An 11,128-nucleotide genomic window follows, 5' to 3' on the forward strand; every position below is an offset into this window, starting at 1 on the left:
CCATAACATGCACTTGTTTTTCATAATTGGTTTGTTTCCTGTTATTTTGCCCTTTGTAATTATGTAACTATTTTAGTCGCTGCTTCCGCTTGGGCAGGACTCCCTTGAAAAAGGGGTTTTTAAATCTCAACGGGACTTTCCTGGTTAAAAATAAAATTGGTTTCTTTTTTTAACTTTGAACCCTCAGGTACCCACATTTAGAAACAAGACAACTTGTCAGTGTTTTTCTAAACTGAATGCTTCGTATACAAGCATCTATGCTTTAAATCAGAAAGTGTTTAGGCACTTTTTAATTAGGTCTTTGACACTAGAGAATGTAAAATGTGCAGTAAAAAAAAAATAAACTTCATCCCTTTTGTTTCCCATATATGTGAACTTGTATAAAATCTGAGAATCTATTGCAAATATTTTAGTGAGACAAAACAGCTTGAAGATGTAAGAATCATATTTATTTAAGGAAGGTGAGGGACACAGTCTGGTTGCTGGCGGCGTCGGACACAGTCTGGTTGCTGGCGGCGTCGGACACAGTCTGGTTGCTGGCGGCGTCGGACACAGTCTGGTTGCTGGCGGCGTCGGACACAGTCTGGTTGCTGGCGGCGTCGGACACAGTCTGGTTGCTGGCGGCGTCGGACACAGTCTGGTTGCTGGCGGCGTCGGACACAGTCTGGTTGCTGGCGGCGTCGGACACAGTCTGGTTGCTGGCGGCGTCGGACACAGTCTGGTTGCTGGCGGCGTCGGACACAGTCTGGTTGCTGGCGGCGTCGGACACAGTCTGGTTGCTGGCGGCGTCGGACACAGTCTGGTTGCTGGCGGCGTCGGACACAGTCTGGTTGCTGGCGGCGTCGGACACAGTCTGGTTGCTGGCGGCGTCGGACACAGTCTGGTTGCTGGCGGCGTCGGACACAGTCTGGTTGCTGGCGGCGTCGGACACAGTCTGGTTGCTGGCGGCGTCGGGCACAGTCTGGTTGCTGGACACAGTCTGGTTGCTGGCGGCGTCGGACACAGTCTGGTTGCTGGCGGCGTCGGACACAGTCTGGTTGCTGGCGGCGTCGGACACAGTCTGGTTGCTGGCGGCGTCGGACACAGTCTGGTTGCTGGCGGCGTCGGACACAGTCTGGTTGCTGGCGGCGTCGGACACAGTCTGGTTGCTGGCGGCGTCGGACACAGTCTGGTTGCTGGCGGCGTCGGACACAGTCTGGTTGCTGGCGGCGTCGGACACAGTCTGGTTGCTGGCGGCGTCGGACACAGTCTGGTTGCTGGCGGCGTCGGACACAGTCTGGTTGCTGGCGGCGTCGGACACAGTCTGGTTGCTGGCGGCGTCGGACACAGTCTGGTTGCTGGCGGCGTCGGACACAGTCTGGTTGCTGGCGGCGTCGGACACAGTCTGGTTGCTGGCGGCGTCGGACACAGTCTGGTTGCTGGCGGCGTCGGACACAGTCTGGTTGCTGGCGGCGTCGGACACAGTCTGGTTGCTGGCGGCGTCGGACACAGTCTGGTTGCTGGCGGCGTCGGACACAGTCTGGTTGCTGGCGGCGTCGGACACAGTCTGGTTGCTGGCGGCGTCGGACACAGTCTGGTTGCTGGCGGCGTCGGACACAGTCTGGTTGCTGGCGGCGTCGGACACAGTCTGGTTGCTGGCGGCGTCGGACACAGTCTGGTTGCTGGCGGCGTCGGACACAGTCTGGTTGCTGGCGGCGTCGGACACAGTCTGGTTGCTGGCGGCGTCGGACACAGTCTGGTTGCTGGCGGCGTCGGACACAGTCTGGTTGCTGGCGGCGTCGGACACAGTCTGGTTGCTGGCGGCGTCGGACACAGTCTGGTTGCTGGCGGCGTCGGACACAGTCTGGTTGCTGGCGGCGTCGGACACAGTCTGGTTGCTGGCGGCGTCGGACACAGTCTGGTTGCTGGCGGCGTCGGAAAGAAAAAAGATTTAGCGCACTGTCTAGTGCAGGCGTCACCAACCCTTGTGGCGCCCGCAGGGAATGCACCCCCAAATCTTTTTTCATTTATTTTTTTTAATTGAAGCAAATATTCAACAAACAATCACGGCATGTCTGTCAATGATAACAATATCAATTCTGAGATAAAAGTAGACAAATAAAACAAATATGAAAACAAATAAAACTTAAAAAAAGAATCAATGAAAACAAGGGTCTATTACAAAAGTTTCAATAGATCAAATAAATTACACAATGTCTGGGCATTCTTATGATTCATGTAATGTAAAGATTTAGAGAATAGGTTGAGATGGTTGAGTAATCCATTAATGTGAGGTTTCACCTTTATGAATTTACAAGTATGAATAAAATGCTTTCAGTGCATTAATCAGAAAGTCCAGATTTTTGTCAATTAATTGCAATTGAATTTTAATTGTATTCCAATTTAAAGGGTTAATGATGATATTTTTGAGTTTAAGACAATTAGGAAAAGAAGACCAAAAATATTTTACATGAAAACATTCAAAGAAAAGATGTTCCACAGTTTCTACATCATTTCCACAAAAGGCACAAAGATTACTATCCCAGTTAAAGTGAGAATGTAAAAAATGATTGAAAGGGTAAATATAATTTAACCGGAATGCTCCAAAAATAGCATTGCTTATATAGAAAATCAATATATTGTGGCGATATGGGGGTTAGCCCCGCCTTCAGCTTTTAAGACTCATTGGAAGTGGGGAATCTTGGTTGTGTCAAATCGCTCACCATAAGTGAGGGAGCTGTGAGCAGAAGTGAGGCTAATGCTGTTTGGCTGCTGGTGGGGGTGTTCAAAATAAACAGACAGATATGATTGTCTGCTAACTTATGTGTCGTTTTCAAGAAATTGGGGTTGTGCTTTGCATGGGGCACGGGTAGCAGGCTTGGACATGTCAAGTGTGGCCGCTACCGAGTAAGACGATAGCGAACTAAGACTCGGGCGCAATGGTACTGGCCTGGATAATAGGGGGTGGCTATTCAGTTCTTGCTATTGGTAATTGATGCACTTTAGTTCTGCTATCGTGAAAAATATGGCAGAGTATGGAACAGCCTGAAGCTTGAGAATCCGCGTTCCCGCCTTTGAGAAAAAGGCACGCATGTGTGTTTGAGGAGGAGAAGGGAAGGGGAGGGGTAGTGGGTGCAGGTTGCGAGGTGAAACGTCGCATGGAGACCATTGCACAACACCTGGATCATCGGGTGGCTTAAAGTACTCAGCTCATTATAATAAAGTCATTCTTCACTAACTATTGCGCACATTTTTAATACTTGTCTGTATTTTCCATATACATTTATTTTTACGGTTGTTTAGTTGGTGATAGTAACATATAAATAAATACAGCAGGTAATGGACGCTGGAAAACAGCTGCACTTTTTCAGACCATAAATAAACTATAGATCATTTGTTTATAAAAGTATAGAGGATTTTGGAGGATTTTTAATGTTGGTGTTACACAAAATTAGAACAATGCCAAATATTTTAGGAGTAATCCAGGACCAAAGACACACACAGGACCTGAGACTCTCACAGATCATCACACACCAAGAATAAATTAACTTATTGCTAAAAATGGTGTCAGGAGTTGAGCTCTAAGAAAATGACAAAAGAGCAAAGAAAACAGAATAATTTGATTTATTATTTCTAATTATTAATATTTCCTGGCTTTGTTTGTTCATATTTCCATCATTTCACAGAATATATTTATTATTCTGGATTAATATTCCTGTCTGTTTTTATTCACATTTATGTTTAAAAAGATAAAGTTAAGTTGAAGTTTTAAAAGTTTAGCTTTAGTGTGTTCAATAAATGTTTGACCCCCCCCTGTAATATGAGTCTAGAAAATTCATGCATGTTTTTGTGTCTAAAATGAGCAAATAAAAATAGGGCACACAAAATGACGTCCTCAAATTGCGTTTAGTGGCGCCCTTCTCACCACTTAGTGCCCATGAAATAGCCCTCGGCCTCAAAAAGGTTGGTGACCCCTGGTCTAGTGGGTCTAGATGACCCAACTCCCACTGTTAAAGTGCCCAGGATAGCACAAAGGTTAACGCAGGCCATGGAAGCCTGAACCGTCCGACACGAAGCAGAGGACAGTTGCTTCCGCGAAGTGCGTTAAAAAGTATTAACGCACACTTTGAAGGCCATTAACCTGCTTATACCATGGTCACTTACAAAAGCAATAAATATTAACCAGGTTTTAGTCTTTAATTCTTGTTTTTTTTTTCGATTGAGATTGCTTTCCTCACAAAAAGCGGACTATTTGTTACGATCCGCTGCATCGCGTAACAAATAGTCCGTGTTGCGCCGCACCACCACAGCAGTCAAGATTCAACGACATATATTTGCTGATCATTCTGATGGGTTGAATAAAGCATCAGTTCAGAGAGAAAGTTCATCTCTAACTGCTTGTTTTTGTCCAGATGATGAAGCAAAAGGTTGTTTTAAAGAATTCGGCCCAGTGATGCAAAACATTTAAGCTAGGTGACCGGAACTTCTTTTTTCACCGCGGTCATCAGGTTTTAATGCACACCCAGCAGCCAATCAGAATCAAGTATTCACCCGGACCATGGTATAATTTGTTTACAGAGAGGTGAAGCAGCATGGCGTGTCCATTTGAAGATGATTTAGTGGATGAAGAAGCTCAGATAATACTTTAGTTTTTCCACCATGAGAGGGTGATAAGACCACATATGGATTTTGGAAAAATATACTTTTTTACTTTGATCTTACTTAATTATTTATTTCAGTTAAGATAAATCAATTCTTTTTAGTTAAGTCAGCTTAAAAATAACACGTAGTTTTCAGACATTTATTTTACTTTCATTCAAATTAATTCAATTAAGTAGGTGTAACTTTGGTGCTGCAGTTAGATCGGCGCCGCAAGGAATTGTGGGATACCATTCCTTTGGCCTGTCTGGACGGATTTGGGTTTAAGTGTGGGTTTTTGACCAAATGTGTTTAGTTGTATAGCTGTTTTACTGTGTTTTGTCTAGTTATTGGTCCTGTTGTGTTTAATTCTTTCTGCACCGTAAGTGAGAGGATGATGAGTTTTTCTTAGCACTGTAATGTTAAGTTCAGAGATGTGGCATTTGGTTACATGCTTGAAATCCAACCCCTGTCATTCATTTTCTTGTTAGACAAATGAGCATATCTGCAGGCTTAAATTTAACATATGGGAGTTCAAAAAGTACAATAAATTAAGATGGAAAAACTTCAATTGAATTGGAGTAATATGAAATTTAGTTGGATAAATAAGTACATTTTTACTGAGCCCGTGTCCTGACATTAAGATATAAAAATATATCTTGTTCCCACAGATTAATATCTTGTTCCCACAGGTTATTATGTCGTTCGCACGAAATACTATTCCGTTCCCACAAGATACTATTCCGTTCCCACAAGATACTATTGCGTTCCCTCAAAATACTATTCCGTTCCCTCGAAATGATTAAATCGTGCTAACGCAATAATTATGTCGTTCGAACGCAATAATTAATCCGTTCGAACGCAGTAATTATTCACGTCATAAGTCATACACGCGGATATGCTCTCTGTACGCCGGCAAAACTAAGCCGCTTTCAGCGGTAACTTCCGTGTCTCTGTGACCCATATTTGTTCAAAAAAGGAACACGAAAAACAAAAATGATCACTTCATTACCGTCTCAATGAATATAAGAAAAATATCAAAAGATTTATGATAACTAGGCTGCTTTGTCATACGATAGCTCCTGCTAGGCTACTACTAGCGCCGCCGCAGAGCTCTCTGATGTATGCCGGCATTTGGGCAACTGGCTGGTCTGTTGTCAGACAGCTGATATGGTAGTTTAGGGTCGAACAGGAATAATAATATTCAGGACTTGTCTTTTATTAACTTTAGCAGTCAGTCGCTTTACATTCGAAGGCTATAAGGATACATGCTAACTGACTAGCCCGTCATTGATCCTGTTATTCATTTACGTCATAGATTTACAGCAGATACCTTCACATTTCTGTCTGTGTGTGTCTCATTACAATGCATTGAAGACACGGAGGATGTTTAGAGAACAGATTTATTTATTTCAAAAAGCACAAAGCATCCATCGTATTCACGTTCATTCACATGATGATCTGGTAGTACGCCCTCAGTCATCTTGCTGCAAAAGCCGCTTCCTGCCGCTACTTCCGTGTCACTGTGAGCATTCAATAGGGGTAAAAATAAAAGCAAGAATGGTCGATCAGTTATTGTCTCGATGAAAATCTGAAAAATATCATATTAAGCTGGCTGCTTCGCCTAAAGCACTTACCTTTAGCTTGTAGCATAACAACAATAGCAGTACGTCAAGTTTCCCTGAATGCTTTGCGGCCAGAAATGTGAAGGTATCTGCTGTAAATCTATGACGTAAATGAATAACAGGATCAATGATCGGCTAGTCAGTTAGCATGTGTCCTTATAGCCTTCGAATGTAAAGCTACTGACTGCTAAAGTTAATAAAAGACAAGTCCTGAATATTATTATTCCTATTCGACCCTAAACTACAATATCAGCTGTCTGTCAACCGACCAGCCAGTTGCCCAAATGCCGGCATACATCAGAGAGCTCTGCGGCGGAGCTAGTGGTAGCCTAGCAGGAGCTATCGTATGACAAAGCAGCCTAGTTATCATAAATCTTTTGATATTTTTCTTATATTCATTGAGACAGTAATAAAGTGATCATTTTTGTTTTTCATGTTCCTTTTTTGAACGAATATGGGTCACAGAGACACGGAAGTCACCGCTGAAAGCGGCTTAGTTTTGCCGGCGTACAGAGAGCATATCCGCGTGAATGACTTATGACGTGAATAATTACTGCGTTCGAACGGATTAATTATTGCGTTCGAACGACATAATTATTGCGTTCGCACGAGTTAATCATTTCGAGGGAACAGAATAGTATTTTGAGGGAACGCAATAGTATCTTGTGGGAACGGAATAGTATCATGTGGGAACGGAATAGTATTTCGTGCGAACAACATAATAACCTGTGGGAACAAGATATTAATCTGTGGGAACAAGATATATTTTTATATCTTAATGTCAGGACACGGGCTCCGTACATTTTAGTTGTAAAAAGAAATATTGAGTTAGATAGATGTAAGAAATTAGGTTGAATACATTTAACTCAGTTACTTGTTACCAATTAAATTAATTTAAATTGGATACGTTATATGCATCACAGTGAAATAAGATCTTGCGTTCTTGCGTTTACTTAGTCTGTTCTTTTTCTCCAAGCAGAAACTCTTTCTTTTGCTGATGATGCAGCCGTATTACTTTATTGATGGACGTATAATCTTCAAACGTCGTCATTTAAATCTCAGACTCCGTCTCACTGAAGTATAGCGCTCTCTTTTTTTCTCCAGGCGTTTCCATGGTGACTCCGGAAATCGACGATCCATTGAGAATGTCTTTATGTACTTGCTGTGCACGTGCATTAACCCAGGGTTACCAAGTCGAGGGTAATTACGCTAACTCATATCCGGTCTTTTGGAACCAACATACCCAGAGTAAGCAAGTTCAGGAGGATTTCAGCCAGGGGGGTATTCCAGGAAGCATGTTTAAACTACCCTGACTTTAACCCTGAACTCTGGCTACTTAATTGAATTAAATTGAATGAAAGGAAAATAATTGTCTGAAAACTACGTGTTATTTTTAAGGTGACCTAAAAAAGTAAAAAAGTTTCTCTTTCCAACATCCATATGTGGTCTTATCACCCTCTCACGGTGGAAAAAGTAATATCTGAGCTACTTCATCCACTAAATCATCTTTAAATGGACACGCCATGCTGCTTCACCTCTCTGAAAACAAAGTAACCTTCAACTAAACCTGCTCCAGACCAGGTTATGTTCAGAGCATGAGTTGCCATGGTAACTTGACCTACCCTGAAACATACCTCCATTTCTGGAACCGAAAGCTGAGGTTACCAACTTCCTTAGCCTCAAGCTTACCGTGGGAGCTAGCATAACCTGCTTTCTGGAATACCCCCCAGGTTTCTTCTTCTGATTGTTGTTATCCAATGCTTTGTTATCATGCCTGGTGCTCAAGAGGCACAAAAAACAAGATATTTTGAACATATATAGATGAATAATTGATCAAATGTGATTTGTTTCAAAGTTATACTGTGTAAATACTGAGCCACATGAGAAATAACATAGAAAATGAATATGGGTCATTTTGTACCCATCTTGGGCATTAAAGGGTTAAAGAGTGTCATGACTTCCACTTATGGAACAAGACTTGATCCTTTTCAAAGCGCTTACCCACAAATAAATAGGGATTTCTATTCCAATGTCATCTGCCCATGCAACCTTAATATGAGCAGTTGGTAGCCTATAAAACTATCTGACAAAATTTGAAATCAAATTTGTAGATGTCGACGCTTTAATTAAAACTTTGCAAAATTCAGGTTGTTGAAACTGAGTTATAGATTGTTTAACAAAGTGTGACCCGAGGGAGAGAAAACCTTTTTTGCAGTTGGGTAAAGGATGCAAAATGATTGCAGATGTAGAGATCCTTAATGGATGGGAGGCCCTTTTTATCCCACAGTGTAAATGCATGGTCTAGCAGACCTGGTTAAAAAGCTTTTTATTAAAGATTCAGGCGAATGGGAGCATGGATAGATAGGACAGGCAGACTGAGTACCTTCCTAGTACGGATCTGTTTTAATGTCATAAAATATGAAAAATCTGCCATGCTGTGTAATGACTTTAAATATCCACTAGAGAGCGCTAACATTTAAATTGTAATCTTCATTGTAACTTTATAATGACAGGAAGTTGTCTAAGGCTACATTCACACTGCAGGCTGAAACGACCCAATTCCGATTTTTTTGCCCCTATGCAACCCAATTCCGATCTTTTCATGACAGTCTGAACAACACAGATCCGACCTTTTCAATTGCGACCCAGGCCCCGTGGATTTGCCGTCCTGATTCCGAAACGTATCCGATCTTTTCAATTGCGACCGCCGTCTGACCGGCCAGGCGGCTTGATTCCGAACCATACGTCATCGATACGCAACAAACGTCATCATTTTGCGTTGAAGTAGGCGGGAACGAGAACATAAACAACAACGATTGCAGACGATGCTGCTGAGACCAGTCAGTGGAAGGGAAGCAAGGTCACCGATTGGATTAATATTTGGAGTAACAGCTCTATTCAGGCCAAACTCCAGGGCTTTTATCGCAACTGGGCGGTTTTTGAAAAATTTTCCAGCTAAATGGCCGAGCGTGGTGTTGTGAACCTTTCCCGCGATGACATTTTTTTCTTTCTCCCCTTTCCGACCGTGATCAGAAGCGCGGGGGACCCAAGGCGGATCCTCCTCCTCCTCCCTGTTCTGACCCTTAGATTCTCCAGGATTGTCCAGAGCGGGTTAATAAAGAATCAATAGCATTTATTCTGGGGGAAAGCTTCTTCTATTACCGTTCTCCTTCCTCCATAAACACACGACATGAATGCGCGCCCGCACTAACCCCCCCCCCCATTCTCCACCGCTGCACACGCTCTTCTCCTGTCTGTACGGCGCGCGCGGCCCAAACACATCCTCATTTTACTACAGTGGGTACAGACGATTTGCAAAATAGCTCCACTGTTGACATCCATTGTTCACGTTGGCTCCACAAACAACGAGTGACGTCGTTCACCGTTGAGTATTCTTCTGCGCATGTGGGTCAGTTTTGGGTCGTCTCACGGTCACACTGGAGACCACAAAAGTTCGGATTTACTTGGAAATGTGAACGGTCTTGAGCATTAAGCCCTGCAGTGTGAACGTAGCCTAACATTCAACAAACATTTGACTTTTAGGAGAATAAAAGTTTGATCTTTAGTCTTTGAGGACAAAGGAGTTTGGATTGACAGGACGGTTTGTCTTTGACTCTCTGCTCACGGATCAGAACAGTTCTGCTCTTGGTCTAAAGATGCATCACTGTAACTCAAAGGTTCTAAAATAGAGTCCTGACATTTATATCAAATGTAGATTAAAACATTTGTATCAAATGTCTATAAAAATGAAGACCAAACGTTCTGCAAACACATATTCTGAGGAGCTTCGATGTTCTTCATTTTATTGAAGATTCCATATTAGTGTCAAATGACTTCATTTTCTTCAGAGTAAACAGTTTGAGTCCTTAACAAAGTGAACTTTTTACGCAAAGATTAGAGGCACATTTTTTATTTTTGTTGACTTAGTGTGACATTATCAAACTTTTACTATAACCTAATAAAACTAAGAACTAACAATGTAATCCATCAACTCTGCGGTTTCATCACAGGTGTGTCAATCAAAATGTGAGTCCAGCTGATCTGAAGAGAAAGACAATCAGTTGTTATGAACAGCAGCTGTGTTTCCTGCAGGAGGAACTTTTTTAAGCTCCTCTTGGTTGTTGTCTTCTCATTCGGTGTCTGAAAACATGGGAGCTGAGACGTTTGTGGCCGTTTGTGTTCTGGCTGTTTTCCTCAGCAAAGGTATGTTGGAAGGATTTGAACTGCAGATGGAAATCTATCAGTTTACCATAAACCATCAAAGCAAACATTTAACCTTCTTATAAACTGTGATTCTCTTCAGGTTTAAGCTTACCAGTTGCTAGAGAAACCCAGAATGCAAACCATAAAAGGATGGGAAGAAAAGCTGGTGAGAATTAATGCTAGGAAAAATATATACATAAAATATTCCTGAGTGGATGTTTACTACTTTCTCTTCATTTCCTCCCCAAAAGATTTGGCTTTAGAGGGTGGCTTTGATCTTCAACAGTCACTGGATTCCAGGTTGGAAAATCTGGTAAAAGGTGAGAATTTGTAAAACAAAACCTAAATGGCAAATGCATGGTTTGTCAAAAGGATATAAGCTGCAAAACAAACACAGACGTTGAAGAAAAGTACGCTGTAAAAGTGAAAAATGATTTTGTTCTGTTAGTACAACTGGAAACCAATGAGGTGGAAGCTCAAACGGCGGCCAGCAACCAGACTGTGTCCGACGCCGCCAGCAACCAGACTGTGTCCGACGCCGCCAGCAACCAGACTGTGTCCGACGCCGCCAGCAACCAGACTGTGTCCGACGCCGCCAGCAACCAGACTGTGTCCGACGCCGCCAGCAACCAGACTGTGTCCGACGCCGCCAGCAACCAGACTGTGTCCGACGCCGCCAGCAA

This window comes from Oryzias latipes, chromosome 6 (genome assembly GCF_002234675.1).
Source record: "Oryzias latipes chromosome 6, ASM223467v1".
Classification (NCBI taxonomy): Eukaryota; Metazoa; Chordata; class Actinopteri; order Beloniformes; family Adrianichthyidae; genus Oryzias; species Oryzias latipes.